This window comes from Aedes albopictus, chromosome 2, assembly GCF_035046485.1.
Source record: "Aedes albopictus strain Foshan chromosome 2, AalbF5, whole genome shotgun sequence".
In the NCBI taxonomy this organism is placed as follows: domain Eukaryota; kingdom Metazoa; phylum Arthropoda; class Insecta; order Diptera; family Culicidae; genus Aedes; species Aedes albopictus.
The window spans coordinates 251,098,330-251,124,637 of NC_085137.1; positions in this window are offsets into that span (position 1 = coordinate 251,098,330).

The window sequence follows — 26,308 nt, forward strand, 5'->3', positions numbered from 1 at the left end:
TTTTATTCTCTTGCAGAATACATCCGCACAGGGTTGGAATCAGGGTCGGATTTAAGGGTATTTTTATAATCTTCTTCATATTCTTCGTATTATTCCATTTCTATTACGAAAAGTTTCTCGATTGGCTATGAAATGAACCCAGAACATTGAATACCCAATCGTTAACCTTACGTATCTTTAGTCAATGGTTGTGCCTGTGGTTTTTCCTCTATCCCGCTGTATCCTGAGTTACTGCATCCAATTAAGGACAGACTTGTAAGAAACCCAAAATGGCCGCCACAATGGCCGACTTAGGCACCTACTCACAATTTCGAGCGCACAAAACTCTTCGTTAACAAACCAGCGCACCTAATCTTCTTATGTTAAGCTTGTTACAAGTGAGCAGTCACATAATAATAAAATGCACTGTTGTTAGAAGCTTGTTTTTTGAGATTTGTGCGCCTGAAGTTCTGATGTACTGTTAAAGCGGGATTTCAAGACGTTTGTCCTTAATTAGATTTTTGTGCGTGTTAGTTATGTAGGTGTTTCGTCACATCTGAAAACGGGTGAATTGGGGTTCTATCGAAATATTATTGTTTGCGCTGGAATCTTCTTTAAAATATACGAGTAAACATAAGGAATTTAGACATCAATTTATGTGTAGAATAAATACTAAAATGAAACTATTTTCTATCTTTTTTTTACAGGTGAGCTAATCTCTTGATGCTAATAGGAATATCTGATACATGAAATACAGTAAGCGGTAACGAGTAATCATTAGATGGATCATTTCACAAATCAACTTTCTGATTCAGAACCTTCAATGCCTGAATTCAGCACTGTACGCAACAACGAAAATTAATATAGAATTTCCATGCGTTAACTTTTTTATTGTTTCTTTTGCGAACATTACTGAACTGGTTTTCAGAGTCAAACCTAAGTTTGAAACAATTCAAGTTGTTTCAATGCCAATATAACTAGCAAATAACCCATAAATACCATTTATTAAATACGTTCCCATGTGATAAAAGTGAAGTAAAAAAAACAAACCAACGCAAATTAGTCAACTGCTGTTTCCTGCAATAAACCCAAATATGACACAATTGACAAGTTAGGCTTGGCTCTGTTAATGATCATCATAGCTCTCATTAGCAGGGTTCGTAATTTTCGTTTCAGCGATACGAAATATGGCTATTCTCACGGCGGCGGGAGAGCTTATTTTCACTATTTTGCTTGAGGAACACTTTTCCCCTCCAGCACTTCTTTCGAGAGTAGCGATTCATGATAACTGAAAATCGCTTCAACCTGCAGATAATTTCTTTTCGTTCTGTTAAATTTTCTCTCACCCAATTTTCACGAAAATCTTTTCAAAGCAGATTAACAAAAATTGTGCCCGCGACGGGATTCGAACCTGGAACATTACTAAAAACATACGCGACACGCGCACTCTATCCACACCACCACGCCAACCACACAGAGAGTGTAGAAAATATAATGCATAAAACCAATCATCGTCGGTGTCATATGAGTCAAGGAAAGACAACATAATCGGCCGACAAAGGGCAAACGCAATTCTCGCACCTTTGGGAGTGAGTGAAAAAATGTTTTCGCTCTGCTCTTTGTGCGGGAGATTTCTCAAGCCAGATTTTCGCTGAAAATTGGCGTGAGGGAGAATTCTATTTTCGTGAGAATGAGCGAAAATTCCGACCGCTGCTCATTAGACTGTCTTCATGTTCACATGGTGATTTCGGAGATACAAACAGAAAAAAATCCGTTAGCGGAAGGGTGCAAAAACCCCTCGAGAGAAAACAAACACCCTGCGGTCCTCATTCCAGCCTCACCATCGTCAGCCGGGCAGATGCGGGCGACTTGTCGAAACGATAAATTATTGCTTAATCCAGCTAATTCGAGTTGTTTACTTACGCAATTTATGTAACACATCCGCTGCTGGCCGCTGTTGTTGTTGTTGCCTTGGCAGGGCCGACAACCAGACCAGATACCCAGATAGGGGAACAGAGCCCAAAATGCCAAGATGGGGTAAAATGGCCCAACTCATAAAATCATTCCTGAATGGGACTTGATCATTGATATAGGTGAACGGTGTCAAGATATGTTTGCATTGAACATTCTTCTAGATGCTAGGCCGCCAAACCCACGGAAAATCTTTTGATTTCCCAATGAAAATTGGCAACTTCCGGTTTTCCGTGCTTGCAATTAAGGTTTTCTGGTGATTTTATTACCAGCCAAGTGTTTCCAACAAGATTGAGGCACGCATGGAGTCGCATGGTTGTTGATGTCTACGCTTTCCATGTTAGGGGTCATTCAAATATTACGATCATCGTTTTGCGGAGAGGGGGGTAACACTCCATGTATTGAGTAAACGAAAAAACGTGACAAAACGGTGAAAGTTAGTCAAAAATGCCAGAAAACTGAAGGACGTAATTTTTGAATGTTTTCATGAAGTGGCATCTTACCCCATGGCAGATGGCCTTTTTGCACCACTTCCGTTTTACGAACCAGTTTTTGAAATCGCTAAAAATCAATGAAAATGCAATAATTTAGTGAATATTTTTGCTGAAGCATCGAGCAAATATTGTCTAGTTGCCGTTACCACTTTGAAAGCCTAACAAATGAGGCTATATATCATTGAAAACGATGAAAGTTTGAAAAATGGCATATTGCCCCACTTTCCCCTACCTAAAGGTAGGTACACATCGCGCATAAATCCAAGCAGGTCATGTCTGTCGTGTCGCGTTGGTAACACAAAACAGACAGCCGTGCGCCGAAATGTTGAGAGGCGCTGCGCCTGCTTTGCTTTCCTCGTCACTTCACGAAAAACACCGAAGCAAGCCTAGCCCAATTGAAATTGTTCTATTGAACATGCACGATAATCCAGAAATAGCAAACAACTGCAGAAGAGAAAAATAAAAAAAAAAAACACGCAACATGTGTCTGCTGGGGATATTTTACGACCGTTTTGCGCCACGAATCAGAAGGGAATCTTGGCTTGAACCGAACCGCAATCGGCGGAGCAGCGATCCGTGATCGCATGTGACGTTATCGATGTTGTTGTTCAGCCGGCCGTCCGTACGTGAGAGGGCGCTGCGCTGAGATCGTGCCAACAAGTGGAGTAGTTTGGCTGCCATGCCGACACTTGGAGCGCGATCGCATCACGCACGCACTGTGCACACTAATGGCGTTAAAGTTATTTATTGGATTGGGTGGAGCGATTGAAGTTATGGTTTTCGTATTAACCTATTGCCATCAGTGTACGCAGAATATGCCACCGCAAGCGAAAAATAGGCAACAACGCTTTGTTTTTTCGTTAGCAGATAATGACAAAATCGCTCCCGAGTTTGTTCACAACAAAAACGGTAGGAATATTTGTCTCGTTTTATCCACATCGTGAATTTCGCATTGTTTTACTACTGAAACTCAACTCTGAGGTTTGTAAGAGTCCTATTTCGTCCAAATGCTTATGAATTCGATAATGTGGGTCGAAAATTTCAGCAGAAAAGCCGGAATATCAGCACACGCACGGCAAGCGATGTTTGTTTTATTGTTCTCATCACCTGACATGCGATTGTTGCAGAGCGCCTTTGTTACCAACATGCACCGCTTAGGACAAAGCGTTTGTTTTTCGGCGTGATCCGTTTTTCGTACCCTGATTGCCATGTAATGCTGAAATATTGCTGGATAATGGACACGTAATCATGAGGTTTTTATGATGGTTTACTAGAAGGTCCGCAGAGTATTTGGTTGGAATGATACATTGATGAATAATGGCGATGGAACCGATGGAATTTTGTGAAAATCGGCCCCGGCTGTTGAGCCCGGCTCGTCGCATTACACCTTCCAGAGCGATATTGAAGAGTAGACATAAGAGTCCGTCACCTTGTCGCAGTCCACGGCGAGATTTGAATATACTGGATAGTTCATCTGAAGTTCTTACGCAGTTTTGTACACCGTTGATTTAATCAGTCTAGTCAGCTTAACAGGAAAGCCGTGTTCGTCCATGGTTCTCCATAGCGCTGCGCGGTCGATACTGTCGTATGCCGCTTTCAAGTCGATGAACAGGTGATGCATTGACAACTAGTATTCACGGAATTTCTGGAGAATTTGCCGTTAGGTGAATATCTGATCCGTTGACGACCGGCCGTCGATGAAGCCGGCTTGATAACTTCCCACAAACTCATTCGTTTCAGGTGACAGACGACGGAAGATGATCTGGGATAGCGCTTTGTAAGCAGCATTCAAAATAGTGATCGCTTTGAAGTTATCACATTTCAAATGGTTGCCTTTCTAGTAAATTGGGTAGATTACCCCTTTCTTCCACTCCTCCGGTAGCTGTTCGGTTTCCCAGGTCCTGACTATCAACCGGAGAAGACAGGTGGCTAACTTTTCTGGGCCCATCTTGATTAATTCAGCTGCGATACCATCCTTACCAGCTGCTTTGTTGGTTTTGAACTGATGAATGGCATCCTTAACTTACCTCAGCATGGAACTTGGCTCGTATCCGTCCTCTGCTGCATTGGCATAGTCGTTCCCTCCGTTGTCGTGGTCTCCCGTGCCTACGTATTCCACACCATTCAGGTACTAGGGTAAGTGCTCCAATTATGGTTATAGTACCAATCATTCGCCATAGTGGATTTTCACCCTTTAACGGTGTAAACCAACAAGAAAAAAATTGTGAACAACAGATCACGTTCACAAAAGATGGTTGCACTCATTTAAACTCCACATTTTGCTCAAATTATGGTAGAAATAAATCATTTTCCTTAAAATTTCGGCTTCCTTGCACCCTTTTTCGCCATAGTGTACCAGTTATGGCTAATCCCATAAGAAAAAACATGTAAATAGTGCGAAAAGGAACCGAAGTTAAAAAATGTAACCATAATTGGTACAGGGTTCCTATCATTGGCACACGCTGTAATAAATACTAAAAGTAGATTTGGCTCGGTTTCTATATTTTTCCTGTAAAGTGTGGAAACTTAGCTATCTTTTAACATATTGATGACAATCGTTGGTCTTCTCGTTATTTTTGTATAAATAGTTTTCCTTAGTAGTGCCATAATTGGTACATCCACCCTAGTCGAAGTGCTGTTTCCACCTTTCGATCACCTCACGTCCGTCCGTCAAGTGGCCTCCGTTCTTATCCCTGCATATTTCGGCTCGCGGCACGGAGCCATTGCGGTATGCGTTGAGCTTCTCGTAGAACTTCCGTGTTTCTTGGGGACTTATATTTCCTCGCACTCCGCTTCTTCCAGGCGGCGCTTTTTTCCCCGAAAGAGACGGGTCTGCTGCTTCCGCTTCTGTTTATAACGTTCCACGTTCTGTCGGGTCCCTTGCTGTAGCGTGACTGCCCGCGCTGCATTCTTCTCCTCCAATATTGCTCCACACCAGAGATGTCAGATGATTTTCTGTATCACTCGTTCAAAAAATTGTATCCCATACAAAATTTGGATGGAAAATCTGTATCCCATACAAACGGAAAATCTGTATTTCATATAAACGCTATCTGTACCGGCTACAATCTGTATAATACAGATAAATCTGTATACACTCCCGTTCAAAAGTTTGGAAAAGTGATTTGTTGATATCTTTGTCATCTTTCATTCAATTTTAATTCTTCTTGGCTTATTTGAAACAAAATGAATGATACTTACTGCATAGACATTGAACCACACATATTTGTTGAAATTTACATACTAAAACTCAACGTAAAGTTTCCTTATTTTTTGATGCGTGGTAAAATGTGCTAACTTTACATTACATTTTTATATACAAAAATCGTTAAATACGTTAAGTTGAAGACATCAAAAGTAAATTTAGGTAATTATCTTTGAAATGAGCCAAAAATAATTTAAATTGAACTATAGATGACGAAGATATCACCAAATCACTTTTCCATGTTTTACGAAAGTGACCCCAAACTTTTGGCCGATACATCATATTGAGGGGTGACCCCAAACTTTTGGTCGATGACATCAAGGATCAATTTACTTAATAACTTTTTTTCTAGATTTTTTAGCTAAATTCTGTAAAAGGCAGTTGAAAGCTAATAGAAAATGGGCCATATTACCGCTCTCATCTTAAAATTTGGTCGACCCAACTTCCAGCGACACTGCCGTAAGTATATATTCATTTTTTAGAAAATTTGGCAACTTTGGGTTAAGTTTACATACAAAATGTTTTGAAAAAGTTTCTTTTAAATCATGTTTAAAGTTTCTTTGACTTATTATCTTTTGAATGAAACCTAGGGTTTTGAAATCGGACGCAAATTGGCGGAGATATGGGCTTAAAAAAATGACATGTTTTTGAGGGGGTGACCCCAAACTTTTGAACGGGAGTGTATATGGCATCCCTGCTCCACACTCTTCGTCGAACCATTCGTTTTGTCGAATCCTTTCCACGTAGCCGATGGTGCACTCGGCTGCACCGTTGATGGCTGCTTTAACTGTTCTCCAACAGTCCTCTAGAGGGGCCACATCGAGCTCGCCCTCGTGTGGCAACGCGGCCTCGAGATTCTGCTCGTATTCTGGGGCGACATCCGGTTGCTTCGTTCGCGCGGGATATTACTGTGAAGTTTATTCCGAAAATGGGTCGTGCGTCGTATGAGGAAGGAAAGAGTTTCAGATCTATCAGTTTGACCTCTTTCTTCTAAAATGCTTAGAACGCATTGTGGATCATCACATTTGTGATGGGCATCTGGCTAACGTGCCTCTTCATGTGATCCAACATGTCTACCAATCTGGTAAGTCCACTGTGACTCTTTTACACAAGGTTGTTTTTGATATCGGGAAAGCATTCGCTCAAAAGCAACTTTGTTTGGGTGTTTTCTTAGATATCGAGGGTGCCTTTGACAACGTGCCTTTCGATGCCATATTGGAAGCCGCACGGGGTCATGGCATATCACCTATGATACCCAATTGGATTCACCAAATGCTCAAAAACCGACATCTCTTCTCGACATTGCGTCTAGCAGGGATTAGGAAATTGAGTGTTTGTGAATGCCCCCAAGGGGGAGTCTTGTCGTCGCTTTTGTAGAATCTCGTAGCAGACACGCTATTTTTTTATTATAGAGGTTTTAAACATAGGTTCATTCGCCTCTGGAGATACGCTATTGAGGCAGCTCAATAATAGCGGTTTTCCTACTTATGGTTCTGCCGACGACTACCTTACATTGTTAGTTGGTATGTGTATCACCACCCTTTTCGACCTGATGCAAAGCGCCCTTCAGATAGTTGAGGGTTGGTGTCGCCAATATGGCCTATCGGTTAATCCGAGTAAAACATCTACACTAAAACCACCATTTAGGTAGGATCTTTTTAGGTAAAATCTTTGTTTTTTTTTGTCTGTATTAACGAAATTTTTAGCCCTAGGCTAGTTCATCTCGGGACTCACGTTTTACTTCCCTTCCGAAGGAAGAACCCACATTTTGTGAGTATGTTGGGAGTGGGATTCGATCCCAGGTCCTCAGCGTGATAGTCAAGTGTTTTAACCACCACACCAGGTCCGCTCCACCAGTTAAAATCTGTTTAGGCCCCTCTATTTAGGTAACGTTACCTAAATGGAATTTGATTGTGTTCAGATCAGTTGGAGTGCTTAAGATTAGGTATATGGTTGGTTTACGGGAAAGAAGTAGTGAGTGGTGTTGAGGGGATATGGGGGAGGGTAGCGGGGATGCAATGTTGAGATATGCCCCCTAAATACAAAAATTGTCCTTGCTCCAAGTGGTATTTCAATTGCTTGTAATTTCCCATATAGAGCATTCCTTTCCCGGGAAGGGTGGACATCTGGTTATCTGGAAAGAAGTACTTCAGACAGCATCGTATGTTACACCGATGGCTCCCTTCTCAAAGGTCGAGCAGGTGCTGGTGTTTATTCTCGTGAGGTAAGGCTGTATTAGTTTTACTCACTTGGTAGACACTGCACCGTTTTTCAGGCCGAAATCTTTTCTTTTATTTGCGGAGTGCAATCGACACTTCAGCAGCACGTAATGGGCAAAGTAATACACATCTGTTCAGATAACCAGGCTGCTATTAAAGCACTTGCGTCGGCCAACTCTAGGTCGAAGATAGTTATCGCTTGTCGAGCTCAAATCAAGGAGCTGAATTCAGCAAACGCTGTTCATCTTGTATGGGTACATGGCCATTCTTCTATCGCTGGAAATGAATTGGCTGATAAATTGGCTCGCACTGGAGCATCATATGACTTTATTGGCCCTGAGCCAGCTATTCCAGTATCGAAGTGTTGGGTAAAGCTTCAGATTCACACCTGGGCTGCAACTCAACACAGACAATACTGGAATAGTTTGGAGTTATGCCGTCAAACAAAATTGTATTATACTGAGCCATCTCTAGGGGTGCCGAAGTATCTAACAAATTTGTCAAAGTAGAATTGCAGCATGCTGGTCAAAGCATTGACTGGCCACTGCCGACTCAGCTATTACATAGTGAATATTCAGCAAGCTGATTCATTTGCATGTGATAGCTGTTAATCCGATTATAGAACTTCGCATCATTTGATATGTAACCGTCCAGTTTTTGCGCAACTGCGTTTCCGAGTATTCGGTAAACACTTAGGGGCTGTCCATAAACTATGTGGTTATTTTTTGGAAGTTTCCGAACCACCCCCATCTGCCCAAGGTGACCATGTAGTTTATGGATTACCCCTTATTAAGTGAAACTGACTTCAGAAACCTGAATCTTCAGGATATTCTGCTGTTCTTAACCCGCTGTGGTACAGAGCTATAGGCTTTCGCTTTATACGTTATTACAGTGCCCTTTTCAGGGCGCTGTTTGAACCCATTGTGGTACACTTATGCGTTAGTACCCTCTCTTCCACAGTTTTTTTTTATCTATTTTCCTACCTGCCCTTATCCTCATCCTTATCCTTATTTCCTTCCTTTTCCCTCAGGTAGATGATGAAATAGGCTTTTCATCGCTGCACAACATACGCTCCTCCTAGAGAACAGACGCTCAGGTTTGCAGAAGCAAACCAACCCTCCCCTTCCCTGTCAGCCTACGATCAAAGTTCCCACCGGGGTTGGTTACCCGATCTTCCCTAAGGTTGCTCGCAGTTCGGCCAGTGCCACTTGGAGGTAGGGATAGGAGTTGCTGTGCAGAGGCTGGTGATCTCAATGGGATCTGTATTGCGCGAATTACCCAGCCTTCGCCGTGTCACAAGTTGTTTAGAAACATTGTATTTGGTAACCAGATTTGAAATCCCATCGTAAAGCTTCACAATATGCAACTGACCCAGTTTTTCTGTCGGACAACCAATCCTCTAAAAATGGATTCCAGAAAAAAAAAATCCATTTCGCTTGTATCTACAGGAATATTTTTCCTTGTTACAGATAGGTATATCCCATTGGTGAGTTTGCATTTTCCATCTTTCTGCCGATGTGCTACTAACTAGTACACTTACAGCATGATCTATAAAAAAATCCGTAAAATGTCAGTTCATCTTAGCAGTGTACAACGAAGCCTAAAAGAATGCTAAGAATTTATAGACTAGACTTGATTACTGGGTATTGATGAAATTACATTTAAACAAAAATAAATTGCTTGACTTAACGTGGTATACGTACAGCTAAGTTCGACTTTTTTTGAGTTACCCATACTGTAGAGAAACGTGCCGGCGGCAGCCCTGTTCGACCATATAACCGTCCAGTTTCAAGCAGCGAAGCATCCGTTCGGATGGGAATCGATTCCCCGTGATGCAACCAACTAATCTGGTCCTCCAGTGGCACCCACATTTGCCTACAACAGGTTTTCCGAACAAAGGAAACGTAAATGGTTTGCAATAATACCTACCTCTCCAGCAGAACTCCAGCAGGCACTGTGTGTTGTTGTTTTTCCGTTCGATTTGCCGTTCGCCTGATGGTGGATCGTTGTTGGTTGTTTCAGCAGAGAGTGAGCGTTGTCACTAGGTATTCCGAATTGCATCCGGATCTCGGCTTGGACTCATCCGGGTCGACTGAAGTGGATATCGATTAAACAGTCTGTTGGTAATCCTGTTCAAACAAAATTGACACTATTGGAATTTCCCGGAAGGGATTAGAATGAAAACAATTGGGTCCTTTGAGTTGGGGTTGAACTTGCTTCTGGTGGACCATCTTTTAATTTTGCTTCTTCTTCTTCTTCTTAGAATGGCGCTCCAATTCCAAGTGGCACAGAATGTGCAAAAATTGTGAAAAAATCCATATGTTAGTGATTCCTAGAATGACAGTGATTGAAGTTTCCATTCAATCATCCGCCAAACTAGTAATGATCCCCCAACGGACCAAACGCTTTCAAGTGCAAATCAAATCACACAACTCTCTGCTGATGAATTTCCCCGACGTCAATCAAATTATAGTTTTCTCGGAAAAGTATCCCTATCAAGACTGCGTTCTTCGGAAAACTACACACCACACCAGGGAAACTCAATCAACACATGACTCAACTCGAACCGGCCTCAACCACATGCAGCCAACCGTTCGAAAACTTGCCTCCTCTCTCCCAAGTTCTGCTCCACTCGCAAAAGGGGTTAATTAATTTCCAATTTTCCATCCTTCCATCAAGCCAATCGTTTACTTTCATTGCTCGCATGGTCCTCACCTCCCGCACCAACCACCCTAGAGAGACCGACCGTAGGTAGCTGTAGTTTTCCGACTTTTGATCGTAACTTTTCCTCCGACCTCGACGAAACCATGAACGCATGTGAAGAGTTAGGTTGGTCGTGTCGATTGAAGCGGTTACAGCGTCTCTCCGCAGTGAATTGCGCAGCCCTTTCATCTTCCGTATTGCGTTGCTGTTGGATGGAACCTTCCTTCAAATCATTCTACTCATGTGTCTATATCCATCGGCAGGAGTTCTTACAAACCTGGTGATGGCGGTGGTGGTGCTGGTGTCGACATATGAAACGAGAAGATGCTCTTTTCCCGGCTGGGAGCCAGAGGGATTTCGGCACCACGCAGATGGGAAATTGATGAAAAGTGTGCGTTTTTCTCGCACTTGGTTTTCAACTCATTCATCACCGGCTCATCAGAGGGAACGAGGCGGCCGCAGTCACTTTATGAAGCAGAACCATCCGACGACGGTCGGCCCGGCAGAGACTTTCTAGTTCATTAAAAATTAATAAAAACACACAAACATCCGATGATGGCCCATCAGCAGCATCCATCTAACGCCGTCGTCAACGACTTCAAGGAGCAGCCGAAATCGATTGATGTAATAGAGGAGGTCGGTGGTCGGATGAACGCGTCAGCATCGCATTTCTGTCCGGAACAACGCGTCTTCCGCAGTGCGAGCCCATTCCAATCAAAGCAGAGCGGCAATCATCTGATGGCTTGGCAGACGGGGGACATCAAATCGAATTTTATCGACCATGAATTGGATCATAAGTGACTGACGGGTTGCGACGGGTCGGTCGCCTAGGGATTCGACATCAATTTGATGTTTTAAAGTTGGTCATTTGTGATCTGATTTGATGGCGCTTGGTGGTAGAGGTTAATCAGATAAACAGTTTCAACGGCATCATCCAAATCACTTAGAGGATGGTGATCAACTATGAAATTATCGAGAAACCAAAATAGTGCGGAAGTCCCAGTTTATTGACCAGGGATTTTTGAAACGAAAAAGTAATGCAAATACCCTGTTGGCGCAGCACATGAACGGCGTCATTCAGGCACCCTCAGCCGTAGCAGTAGCGCTGTGGTGCATTCATTTGTGTCGTTTTGTCTCCGCTTTCTTCTGCTGCTAGTAGCAAGCAGCCCAACGGCATTATCATCGCTGTTCTGGGCTGCGTGTTGCCAGCCTTTAGCGCATTGCGCATTGTATGCATTGTCCGTACTATCGCTGCCGCTTATAAAAGCGGCAGCTCAGGGGCTGTCCATAAACCACGTGGTCATGAATGGGGGGGGGGTTCGGCCGATGACCATTTTGTATGGACGAATAAAAATTTTTGTATGGACAAATGACCACGCGGGGGGGGGGGGGGGGGTTTGAGAAGTCCCAAAAAAATGACCACGTGGTTTATGGACAGCCCCTCATCCCGTATGTAATGTTAGTTGTAAGCAAAGTACCACCACAGAGCAGGAGCACTGCCTCTCTGTGGTGCGCAATAAAACGTGATTGGTAGAAGTAGTTCGTCGTCTTCGCCTTATCCTCCGGGAGAAAAGACACAACGTAGGAGCCTAAATTACCGCTGGACGAAACATACCCTTTTACAAGTTCAAAAACGAGTGTCGAATAAAGATTTCGACGCCAGGTTTTGCTCAGCACAGCTATAGTTTACGTTTTAGTAGCTTTTCAAAAGCCTTCGACAAAGCAGGGAGTATGCTGATAGGACGCAGATCAATGTCGCGTAGGTGTCCTTTTTTATTCAAAGGCAGAATCTTAGCATGTTTCCAGAAATCCGGAAACGCAGCTGTTCGTATAAATATGGTAAACAAATGCGTTAGGTGGTGCACAATCAGTGGTAAAATGATTTTAACGAAGTTAATCGGCAACCCGTCTAAGCCAACTGCAAATATCCCAGATAGCATTGACAACTTCCCAGTACCGCACCGGTCGAAAATAAACGCTGTTAGTCGACGAAGGTGCTTTCTCAAGTAACCAAAATTCAGATAAAAGGGTACTTTATAAGCTAAGCAGCTTGTTCGAGGTTGCTCATTAGCCTTCTAAGCAGCTTCATTTTTAAGTAATTTTGGAAGTTGAAAGCCCTTCCTGGGGTACCGGTCCGGAACACCTAAATGGCCATAACTCCGGAACGGCTGGACCGATCCGAACCGTTTTCAATAGGAAACAATGGGACCACATTCCGCGTCGAATGAACCATCGGTCATTAAAATCGGTTGGGGTTTAGTTCAAAAAAGTGATGTGACCTTTTTTGTACACAGACATACATACACACATACACACACACATACACACATACACATACATACACACATACAGACATTTGCTCAATTCGTCGAACTGAGTTGATTGGTATATGTGATTCGACCCTTCGAGCTTTCTATAAAAAAGTCGTTTTTGGAGTGAACATATAGCCTTTCCAGTACACTTAGTGTACGAGAAAGGCAAAAATGCAATAAAAAATGACGAAATTACCCATGCAAAACAAATTCAGGAAAGTATGAGACAGTGAAATGCTGAATCGCACTTATATAACTGAAACAACTGAAAAGCTTGCGTAACTATCATTGCAATTTACCGAGCAATTGCTTGCTGTCCGAACTCGCTATCGCTCGTCGGACCTAAAAAAGGGATAACATTTATGTTTGCATTATACCGGGCAAATTCTTGGATCTGTGGTTTGCCTAGAACCGAAACGATGCAGTTGCGGTGCATCGGATATCGGAAACTTCGGCGGCCTTCTGCCGCCTCAGTTCCTCAATCCTCTATGCGGCTTCGCCGCATAGTCTATGAATTTTTTTGGCTTAAAATGCATTTACGTTTATTGCTCTTTTTTTGACATTTATTGATAATTTAGTTTTCCGTTTATTGCATTTTTGCCTTTCTCGTACACTAAGTGTACTGGAAAGGCTATATGTTCAGTCTCAAAACAACTTTTTGATAGAAGGCCCGGAGGGTCAAGTCATATATACCAATCGACTCAGCTCGACGAATTGAGATGATGTCTGTGTGTATGTGTGTGTGTGTGTATGTGTGTATGTGTGTGGACAAAAAAAAAATCACATCACTTTTTGGCAGTAAACCTCATCCGATTTTAATGACCCATGGTTCATTCGACGCGGAATCTGGTCCCATTGTTTCCTATTGATAATGGTTCGGATCGGTCCAGCCGTTCCGGAATTATGGCTCTTTAGGTGTTCCGGACCGGTAACCCTGGAAGGGGCCAGACATGAAAATGCAACAAACCCATGCATGCGACCCATCAATCCAAGGCATTTTCGATTATCTGATGAAAGATAAGCAGGAAAATAGTATCAGAGAATAACTGAACCGGTAGTGTTCCGGAACCGGTTCCGGAAGTCCTGCCGGAAGTGGCCAAATATAATAGTTAACCAAACTCATGCATGCGACATATCAAACAGCGGCATTTTCATTAACCTGATGAACGGTTAGCAGAAAAACAGTATCAGACCATATCTGAACCGGTAGTAGTTCGGAACCGTTTCCGGATGTCCCCCTGGAAGTGGCCAAATATAAGAGTGAACCAAACCCATGCACACAATACATCAGAGTGCGGCTTTTTTGATAACATAATGAAAAGTTAGCAAGAAACTAGTCTCTCACCATATCTTAACCGGTTGTGTTTCGGAACCGGTTCCGGATGTCCCACCGGAAGTGGCCAAATATAAGAGTGCACCAAACCAATGCATGCGACACATCAAATGGCAGCATGCATTGGTTTGGATCCTAGGGGTGATGGGGGGGGGGTTTAAAGTGTGACAAGCAATGTATTAAGTATAGGAAAAAGCCGTACGAAGGGGTGGGGGGGTCGAAAATTCCTAATTTCAGCGTGACATGCTTAATGGATGCTCTCCATGCAACACATCAATTCGCGGCTTTTTAGGCAGCCTGATGAAAAGTTGACAAGAAAAAAGCCACAGACAATATCTGGGACAATCAGTAGTGTCATGGAATCGGTTCCAGGTGTCCGCCGCAAGTGGTCAAACGTAAAATTGAACCAAACCCATGCATGCGGCACATCAAATAGTGTTTTTTTTTTTATTCTTAACCACTTAACCTATTTTACAGCTCTTTTGTCCACTAGGGCACTACGTGAGCGATTCCAGTTGGCGGCTACACTTATACTTTGTACAGCTCCTAAACTGCCCATAACTGCATAACAGTCACATTCGACAAAAGTAGGCATAGGAGAAAATGCAGTTTAAAGTTTGCAACATGTGCTAGTATGGAGACGAAACGAAATTTCAAGAATTTGTTAATAATTTAAAATTGATCCTTTTACAATGAAATTTTCTACAGCTCTTCTTGTATGCTGGACAAATATTTAAAAAAATAATCAGACCAAAATATGATTGATATCACGCTTTGACACTAGTGTCTATTTCCAGTGTGACTGTTATGCGGTTACATTTATAAATTTTAGTTAATGAGACAAAACGACTTGGTATTTGTTTCACATTTTGCAGAACAAACTTATAAAGTCCATTTGGGTGGATGAAAGTACTGATGAATGGGAGATGATCCCCGGTATTAACTCAATATTGGCAAAAAAATGTTACAATTATGCAGTTATGGGCAGTAAATGTATTATATTATATTTCTTATTCTACAATATCGAACTGGTTTGTCTTTGTGCTACTTTCCCTTTTCTACCCTGTCCTTGAATGATGAGCACGATGATGAAATGATGTGTGGCTGTTGTTCCTGTTTCCAGTCATAAGGTCAAATTTTGCATGAATCGAATTAAGCGTACAAGTGCTCTCAGGATCGGCAAACGTCGACGGAAAGATCATGAGTACATATTCGCCGAGAAAGGCACTACCACCACTAGGTGGATTAATCTGGGTTTTTGAATTATTTATTGCTTTTTAGATATTTTTTTATTGTGATTTTTCTAATTTATTATGGAAAAATCGGATTTATTTATGGAAAATTCGACGTTTTTTGGTGGGAAAATTGGCTTTTTTTATTGCAACAGTTGAATTATTCATTGCATTTTTGACGTTTTTAATTGCTCAAAAATCAATTATTCATGGAAACTTTTGATTTATTTATGCATTTTTCTATTTTTTTATGGAACTTTTGTTATTTATTACTGCTTACACCCCTGCTTCTTCACTGGGACTTTAGGAATTATTTATGACGAATGATCACTTTCTTATGAGTCGTTTATTTTTTAGCCGCCCAACACTCGCCAGATCACGCTCGACCTGGTCCGCCCATCGTGCTCTCTGCGCTCCACGCCTTCTTGTACCAACCGGATGGTTAGCAAACACCAGCTTTGCAGGGTTGTTGTCCGGCATTCTTGCAACATGCCCTGCCCATCGTATCCTTCCGGCTTTGGCCACTTTCTGGATGCTGGGTTCGCCGTAAAGTGCAGCGAGCTCGTGGTTCATCCTTCTCCGCCACACACCGTTCTCCTGTACGCCGCCGAAGATCGTCCTTAGCACCCGTCGCTCGAAAACCCCGAGTGCTTGCAGGTCCTCCTCGAGCATCGTCCATGTCTCGTGTCCGTAGAGAACCACCGGTCTTATTAACGTCTTGTACATGGTACATTTGGTGCGGGGGTGAATCTTTTCTGACCGCAGTTTCTTCTGGAGGCCATAGTAGGTACGACTTCAACTGATGATGCGCCTTCGTATTTCACGGCTCACGTTATTGTCAGCTGTTAGCAAGGAACTGAGGTAGACGAATTCTTCTACCACCTCGAAAGTATCCCCGTCTATCGTAACATTGCTGTCAAGGCTTGTCCTGTCCCACTCAGTCCCACCTACCAGCATGTACTTTGTCTAAGCCGCATTCACCACCAGTCCGACCTTTGCTGCTTCTCGTTTTAGGCGGGTGTACAGTTCTGCCACCGTTCCAAATGTTCTAGCGATAATATCCGTGTCATCCGCAAAACAAACAAATTGGCCGGATTTCGTGAAGATCGTACCCCTGCTGTTGAGCCCGGCTCGTCGCATAACACCTTCTAGGGCAATGTTGAAGAGTAGGTTGGAAAGTCCATCACCTTGTAGTAGTCCCCGTCGAGATTCGAATGAACTGGATAGTTCACCCGAAATCCTTACGCTGTTCTGCACACCGTCCATCGGTGCTCTTATCAGTCTGGTAAGCTTCCCGGGAAAGCTGTTCTCGTCCATGATTTTCCATAGCTCTGTGCGGTCGATACTGTCGTATGCCGCTTTGAAGTCGATGAACAAGTGGTGCGTTGGGACCTGGTTTTCACGGCATTTCTGGAGGATTTGCCGTACGGTGAAGATCTGGCCCGTTGTCGACCGGCCGTCGATGAAACCGGCTCGGTAACTTCCCACGAACTCATTTATTTTAGGTGACAGACGGCGGAAGATGATCTGGGATAGCCCTTTGTAGGCGACATTCAAAATAGTGATCGCTCGAAAGATCTCACACATCAACTTGTCGCCTTTTATTGTGGATGGGACAGATTATCCCTTCCTTCCACTCCTCCGGTAGCTGTTCGGTTTCCCAGATCTTGACTACTAACTGGTGCAGACAGGTGGCCAACTTTTCCGGGCCCATCTTGATGAGTTCTGCTGTGATACCGTACTTACCAGCCGCTTTGTTGTTTTTGAGCTGCTGGATGGCATCCTTAACTTCCCTCAGCGTGGGAGTTGGTTCATCCCCGTCCTCTGCTGCACCAACATAGTCATTTCCTCCGCAGCCTTGATCCTCCGTGCCTACCTACATTCTCTTCGCCATTCGGGTGCTCGTCGAAGTGCTGCTCCCACCTTTCGATCACCTCACGTTTGTCCGTCAGGAGGCTCCCGTCCTTATCCCTGCAGATTTCGGCTTGCGGCACGTAGCCTTTGCGGGATGCGTTGAGGTTCTGGTAGTACTTACGTGTTTCTTGTGAACGGCACAGCAGTTCCATTTCCTCGCACTCCGCTTCTTCCAAGCGGCGCTTTTTCTCCCGGAAGAGACGGGTTTGCTGCTTCCGCTTCTGTCTGTATCGCTCCACATTCTGTCGGGTTCCATGCTGCAGCATTACCGCCCTCGCTGCGTTCTTCTCCTCCAAAACCGTTCTGCACTCTTCGTCGAACCATTCGTTCCGTCGATTCCATTCCACGTACCCGTTGGTGCTCTCGGCTGCGTCGTTGATGGCTGCTTTCCTTGTACTCCAGCAGTCCTCTAGAGGGGCCTCATCGAGCTCGCCCTCGTCTGGAAACGCGGCTTCGAGATTCTACGCGTATGCTGAGGCGACATCTGGTTGCTTCAGTCGCTCTAGGTTGCCGGTCTAGGTTGCCGGTCGCCGGTACCGTACATTGTTGATGACGGAGAGTTTTGAGCGCAGTTTGACCATCACCAGATAGTGGTCGGAGTCGATGTTGGCGCCACGATAGGTCCTGACGTCGATAATGCCGGAGAAGTGCCGTCCGTCAATCAGAACGTGGTCAATTTGAGATTCCGTCTGCTGTGGTGATCTCCAGGTGTAACGATAAGGGAGGCTGTGTTGGAAAAAGGGGCTACGTATGGCCATATTTTTGGAGGCGGCGAAGTCAATGAGTCGTAGGCCATTTTCGTTCGTCTGCTGGTGGGCGCTGAACTTACCAATCGTCGGTCTGAATTCCTCCTCCTGGCCTACCTGAGCGTTCAAATCTCCTATGATGATCTTGACGTCGTGGCTTGGGCAGCGATCGTACTCGCGTTCGAGCTGCGCGTAAAATGCGTCCTTGTCATCATCAGTACTTCCGGAGTGTGGGCTGTGCACGTTTATTATGCTGAACTTGAAGAATCGGCACTTGATCCTCAACCTGCACATTCTTTCGCTGATCGGCCACCAACCGATCACGCGCCTCTGCATATCACCCATCACGATGAAAGCTGTTCCCAGCTCGCGTGTGTTGTCGCAGCTCTGGTAGATGGTATGATTACCTCTAAACGTTCGCACCATGGATCCTGTCCAACACACCTCCTGCAGCGCTACGATGCCGAACCCGCGGTCCTTCAGTAGACCGGCGAGTATGCGGGTGCTCCCAATGAAGTTAAGAGATCGGCAGTTCCACGTACCGAGTTTCCAATCGCAAGTCCTTTTTGATCGCTGAGGTCGTTGCCATTGGTCTCGGTTCTTATTATTCTGATGCTGATTTTCCGTTACAATGGTTTCTACGGCAGGCTCGTAGGGTCTGACACCAACCTCCTACTTTCCGGCGGACCATAGTCCACAGTTGAGCTTAGAGTCCTTCCCTCGCACTGTGACGTAGATCAGCCGCCCCTAAAATGGGGATCAGACGCTGTTGTGAGCCGCTCCTCCTGGAGAACAGACGCTCAGGTTTGCCGAAGCAAACCCCTCCTTCCCTGTCAGCCTACGATCAAAGTTCCCACCGGGGTTGGTTACCCGATCTTCCCTAAGGTTGCTCATAGTTTCCGGCCGGTACCGCGTGGAGGTAGGGATAGGACTTGCTGGGCAGAGGCTAGTGGATCACAATGGGATCTGTATTACGCAGCATACCCAGCCTTTACCGTGCCATTTTTTTGTTGTGATATTTGTCATTTTTCCGTTCATGACAGACTAGTTTATAACGTAATGGGTTATGCTAATAACATACAGATTACTGATTCCATGATTAAGCCAAAATAACATATATTATTATGCTGTTTATATTTTCTTCTACTTGGGACTTCATGAGGAACTCTAAAAACAAAAATTACAGGTTGAATTTCCAGAATAAACTCCTGGAGGATTTCCATTAGAGCATCTGCAAGAACTCCAGAACAATTTTTCAGAGGAATTCCAGAATCTTCAGAAATCACAAACGGAACTCATGGAGGAAACCAAAAAAGGGTTCCCAAATACATTCTGGAAGCCGCCCATGAAACACAACTAGCTGAACAACAGCTTCTTTAGCTACAGTTTTCTTCAGAGTGATTTGTTCCACTCTTGTACAACAAAAAATGTTTGTTGGGAGTTTCTGGAAGAACTCCAGAAGAACTTCCCGGAATAAGTTTCAAGTGGAAAACCAGAAAGACTTCCATAAGAAATTCCAGAAGAAGTTTCCGAAGAAATTCACGAAGGAGTTCCTGAAGAAATTTCAGAAGCAATTTCTGACAGAAGCCCAGTAAAAATCCCGGAGAAATCCCTGATTGAGCTCCAAGAGGTTATTGAAGGAATGCCGGAAGCAATACCAGAAGTAGTTCTTGGAAGAATCCAGGAAGGAGCTTCAGGAAGAATCGCGAAGAAGTTTTTGGAGGAATACCGAATAGAATTCCTGAAAGGAATCCCTGACAGTTTTTCTCGAAAAAGTTTCTGATGAAATCTCGGAATGAATTCCTGAAGCAATCCCCGAAAGAACTCCTGAAGGAATCTCGAAAGGAATTTCGGATAAAATTGTTGGAATTCCGAGGAATACCTTCTGGAAGTAAAAGTAAACTTCTGAAGACATTTCAAAAGAAACTTTTATGAGAATTTAGGATGGATTTCCTAGAGAAGTTCAGTGTGCGTTTGTTTCGCGTGGTAGGAGGAAGAAATCACGCATCTGCTCAATCGGTCCGTGTTTCTCTAGTTCAGTGCGCGTTCGTTTCGTGGGCAGGTACCTCGCGGCAGAAGCTTCGTATGTTCGCGTTCGTATGTGTTTTTTTTGCGGACCGGAATCGACGATGACGATGACACAGTCAGTCGTTGAAAAATCAATTACTTCTACTTTATCAATAAAAACTACACCTGCGAATCAAGTTACCACATGAATAGCAATAATAAACATTATTGAATGAAATATTTTTTTTTATGTACTTTCAAACAAATGTTTACTCAACCAAACGTATTTTCGTCCAAATGTCTTAAAGCTTCTCAGCATACGCACAGAATCTTGAGCTAGCGTTGCCACGCAGTGTTGGGATTGCTCACTAGCAAAGAGCTATGCTTACTTGCTACTGTCTCAGTTCAGAAGCATGCTGAAAGAAACGGTATTTGAAGGTCTATTCTTCTTGTTGTTCTTCTTCTTCTTCTTCTTCTTCTTTTTCTTTATGGCTCTATGTCCACACTGGAACTTGGCCTGTCTCGCTTCAACTTAGTATTCTTTGAATACTTCCACAGTTATTAATTGAAAGGGTTCCTTTGCCTGCCATTGCATGAATTTGTATATTGTGTAACTGAGCAAGAGCCGTATTACTCCCAGCAGGGATGAAACCCCCCGTCTTCAAGCCTCAGGGTCGGCCAGACGCTCGTGACACTCCGCGGAAAGAAAACACTTTTAGGCCGGCTAAGGAAACTCCCTCTATATTCGTGGTCTAGCTACACTTTTATTCCACTTCCTCTTGACGTCCTACTTTCCTACCACTTTCCTCTAGCTTTCTCCCTCCTAGCTTTTTGGCGTCCGCCCTTAACACCGGACAACGCCTCCCACGTTCTTAAGGACTAGTCCTACCTTATACGCTCTTCTTTTCTTCACTGCTTCTGGGGCCCACGCACTGCACACCAACGCTGCCGCTCCTTTCGCCTGTCTACTAGCTCCTTCTCTCCTTCCTGGGCCAGGGGGCGGGCAATTCTTCTCCTTCCCACTGTAACGAATGCTTTGGGTACGAGACCAGCAGCAGTTTAAGCGCCACTCACCAAAGTGAGACTGCTGAGGCTGTTAATGGCCCGGCAGAGGCTCTTTCTAGGGCAGGTTGGTTTATTCCCTCAAACACCGATCACCTTAGCTAACCCCAAGATAGGTTTCAAAGAACACCCAACTGAACTAACCAAATTCAAGAAAATTTTAACCGAAAATCTAAACTTACTCTAAATCAATTCAACCAAGAACGAAAAAGACTAAATGAGACAATTTCGTTAAATAATATAAAGCAACTCAAATCGTTTCATTCGTCAACCTTCGAATCGGCATTGGCCTACCAATTTCAAATCCTGTTTATTGAAAGTTCACGGTAGGATACAGAGGCCTAACGTTTTCCTAAAGGTGACGTCACCAAATTTCAAGTAGGTACCTAAAGCTAAATGTGGTCTTAAATCTAGGGAAAAAATTATATACAAATCAAAGCTCTGACCTTTTCTGTCGGCAAACCTGTTGACTCTTCGTCGAACCGTTCAGCAGTTCAGGAATCCACCGGTGCTTCGATCGAAACCATCCAATGATGATTCTTCGTCCACGTGACCTTCGGCATGCACATGCAATTGATCCCTCACCAATTAGTTCGAGCTTCCACGGGCAGGCGGCGCATTCAATTCGGTAGCTCACTTCCAATTTGCAGCTGTATGTGTCGCGTATTCCACTACGTGTAGACGAGCTTCAACTACTTGCCAGTAGGTGGCACGCTCGTAAGCTTCCGTACCATGCGTATCGTTCGTGCGATGTTTCTAGCTGCGTTCTGGTAAGCACCGGTAATAGGAGGGCTTACCCACGATGCGACAAGCGGCGAGATGGTGAGCTTTCCGATGTTGCGTGGTGTTTGGGAGCTCGCGTGAGAGTGGTTAAGGTGCAGGGGTGGTCCGACTCGGTGACGGATACTTCAACACAGGGTTTCTCAACCGAGGACACACTGCACGGCCTCGCATAGGCTCCCGCGTTGACCAGCGGGATACACCTGGTCAATCAATTTCAGAACAATTCACGTTAAGGTCACTCTAGTTCCCCATAAGATGTTCATCTTACCTTTTTACAAAAAGAAATTAGTTCACCCCACGGGGGAGCATGAGGTACAAAATGGCTTCCCTAGCATGAAAAACTATCTAAGAAAGTTGGGCACAATTATTAGAAGTTTTTACACCACTTGATATTCTCAGATTTTCACCTGCACAATTATTTTCAACTTTCAAAATGGTTTTTCATTTTTCTTTGGCATAATTCATGCATAAAACTTTTGATTTCGTTTTGAGCTAAATCTTTGAAACTTTGTTCAAAATTCGTGAACTTTACGTACACCGATTTAGATACGTTGACGAACCGCACGAGAATCAAAATGTCCGACGAAAATTTAGTTTTTATAAATCCCTCCCAATTGCGTACCTATTTTATTGTGAACGCAATTTGATAGCACCCCATCTCATTTCATCTTTATCATTTTCATTTTTTCCGATCTCGTTCTACCTTTGCTTTGTATACTTCTATACAAAAAAGGTAGCTGAGATTTTGCTATTCGTTGGAGTTAGATCAGCTAGGTTTTATTTTAAACTTCTCTTTTGGTCAGCTGAATGAGATCAATGGAGTAACGATCAACGATCGATCACGATCAATTCTGACTATACATGTCAATGGTTGCTCCTCCGTGATTGATCTGAACTGGTACCAGTTGCACTGAGATCCAACTGAATAAGGGGCTGGGACATTCCACTTATTCTCAAAGTGCAATTTTAGCAGCTCATGCATATTTGATCAATAACGGCGCCGGCCAAGTCCTTATAGTCAGCTGGGAAGGGAAAGGAATGTTAGAGTGTACTGGTTGTTGCTACTAGAGACCGAGAGCACTCTGCGTCCCCACAACCCGCACGGACTGGGGTATTTGTTAGACGGAAAGGATGGGAGATCTGGGAGTCACCGTTGGGTCGGTGATGCGATCCATGGATAGGGTTATTTATAGTGTTCGTGATAGATTGTGTGGTGAATAAGGTGAATAAGGTCAAGCGGCACAGCACGCTTTGGTTGCATAACTTATAGGCGTTATATATACACTGTGCTGTGAGTGGAAGTTGGAAGGGAGGGAAACGACTTTTTTCAATTCGTTTCTGGTTCTAGCGATGGCTATGAACATATGAATATACATGAGTTGTATATGTAGAGAAGAGAGAGCGAGAGAAAGTGGATAGAAAGATACAAAGTAGGATGAAAAGGACGGGCCAGGGATTGAACCCATGACCTTCTGCATACGAATCAGAAGCGGTAGCCACTAGACCACCAAGCCCGTCTAGAATGAGATCTATGGAGTAACTCACACGAACTCACGAGACATGCTATGTCGACTTTCCGAATTAAAAAAGCTTCAGATGTCTCATTCAAATGGAGAGATGGCGCACATGTTGCAAAGGTCTAAATTTAAAGAAGCTTTGTACACTGTTAATTCAATTGTTACACCACTCTCTTGTTGGCTGCAGCCTCTCGCGGACCTTCCTCTTGTCCCGTGCGCCCCTTGAGTGTGTTGACGGACTTAAGGATTCAGCGATCCGTGGATTCACTGGAAAAAGCCTGGGTTCGTCGGCGCGCTTGGTTGTTGTATCGGGTACAGGGCTGATGCGGACACACTACAAATCGGTCAGTAGGGTCTACGCTGCGGTATAGAGGTCTCGAAACTGCAAAGCTTGGGTTTTAAAATAAAAACCGCGAGGTCCGGTAGCCACAATGGGAGAATCACAATGGCAGGTTGGGCACTGTTCGGATGGCTAGGTTTGGGATTATTTTTACGGGATTTACCTGGATGTCCAGATTACTCTAATTTCTCCACTTTCCTTTTCTCTTTCTTTCCACTATTCCGTGCTTTCCAAAACTTCTTTTCACTTCACCAACTATACTTTTCTCCAAATAACTTTTGCTTCTCACAACTTTTCAAAACTTCGACTGTTGGCTCTGAAGATCACCAGGCTAATGATCTGTTGGATTCAAGCTCGTTGACACCGAACCTTTGGCCATTGGCGGGTCATCCTCCTCATGATGGCCACGCAGTTCACCTCCCATGGCCGCCCATTTCACCACCCCCATGGCCGCCCATTCGTGCAGTCCTGTACAGCCTGGTGGTGGCTAGCGGAACTACCGTCGTCCTTACATGGGGCAGTGCAGTGATGGCTGCGTTCGTGGGATCTTTGGGGCGTTACACTTAAGCTAACTACATACGTTTTCTTTTTTATACAAAATACGACGAATACTACACGCGACAAATCTCATCAATACTGGACGTTACACTAACACTTGTTACAATTGTGAGGCAAGTACAATGATACTCTATGCCAAAGGAGTCGAGAAAATTTTCCCGACCGGAACGGGAATGGATCCCGCCGTCTTCGGATAGGCGATCCATAGCCTTAAGGTGAATATAGAACAAAGCCACACCTTGAATTTTCGAAAGCACAAATCTGAGGAACCAAAAATCGCACCGAGCTGAAAATCTGATCGATTGGTCACTCGCTGGTGGTGACCAATCGATCAACTTTTCAGCTTAGTGCGATACTTGGTTCTTCAGATTTGTGCTTTTGAGAGTTCATGGTGTAGCTTCGTTCTATATTCACCCTAACCACTAGGCTAATTGAAAGACTATTACATTGTAGTTGTTCCCAAAAGTGTGGCAAATAAAGTTGATCCAATAGTTTGCTTAGCCCTCGAGCGATCGCGCTGTTGTATTTTGTACAACACGTTGAAAAAATATCGCTTTTTGTACTCAGCAGTAGCGTGGTGCTGACTGTGGTGTCATCTGTCACTTGAAATAAATGAGTTCGTGAGAATGATCTTAATCTCGCCGTTGACTACGACAGGAAGAGAGATTCTCATGCCTGCTCTTCAACATCGTTGTTCCTGTAGTTAACTAGTCATATGTCCCTTTCGCATTGGTTCTCTGCGCATTTTGATTGTTGTAGTCAAAATTGTAATAGCAGCCACGATGCGGGTTATGCTTTGTATATGCTGTAAATGAAGGAATCGTTACATCAGATGTAGGTTCATGAATAATATGAGTTTATACTCAAAATAACTGGGACAGGTAAAACTTGCACTTTTCAAAAAATGTTCAACTAGCTGTAACTTTTCGAAAAGGGCATCAAAAATTCTCAATTTCTTACTGCAAGTTCATCAACTAGTTGTGTATCAGTGGTCCAATTTTGGGAAACATCGGGCTATTCTACACGAAGTTATAAAGGATATAGAAAAAGGTTTAATTATTTGATAGCCAACTTTGAGCTGTTATATCTCCGGATTCAATGAACCGAATGCAATGAAATTTTGATCAATTATGACTTATATAATGAGCTATTAAAAACTTTTGACTTAACTTAAAATTCTTTACACGAAAGAAAATTATAACGATTGGATATAACACCAATTTATCCTAAGCTTCATCATCGTTTCAAAATTCGAGATAGTTATTAAAGTTCATTTAAATTCCCTCTAATTGATTTAAATATATTCATGTTTCAAAGAACAGCATCCAAATAGCCGGCATTAAACTGAAAAAGTAATGGGATGCATATGAAAGATAGATAAATTTACTAAAAAAACAGAATAAATTAAATCGCTATAACTTTTTTCTTATTAATAATTTCAAATTAAGTCAACTGTTTTTCAAACTTCATTATATAAGTCATAAATGATCAAAATTTCATTGCATTCGGTTCATTGAATCTGGAGATATAACAGCTCAAAGTAGGCTATCGAATAATTATACCTTTATCTATAATCCTTATGACTTCGTGGAGAATAGCCCGAACTTTCCCAAAATTGGACCACTGATACACAACTAGTTGATGAACTTGCAGTAAAAATTTGAGAATTTTTGATGCTCTTTTCGAAAAGTTACAGCTAGTTTAACATTTTTTGAAAAGTGAAAATTTTACCTGTCCCTGTTATTTTGAGTATCCCTTGTATTTGTTTCGAACGATTCTTTCACCCACCATAGGTCGTTATTGCAGTAACATCCAAATTAGTCCCTTTCATGTCTAGACTACGGTCAGTGTTACACCCAACGAATGCACACAACTAAGCATTTGAACATCTCCGAATTAAGACTGGCAGGTCAAAAAGCATGCATCATCTAAC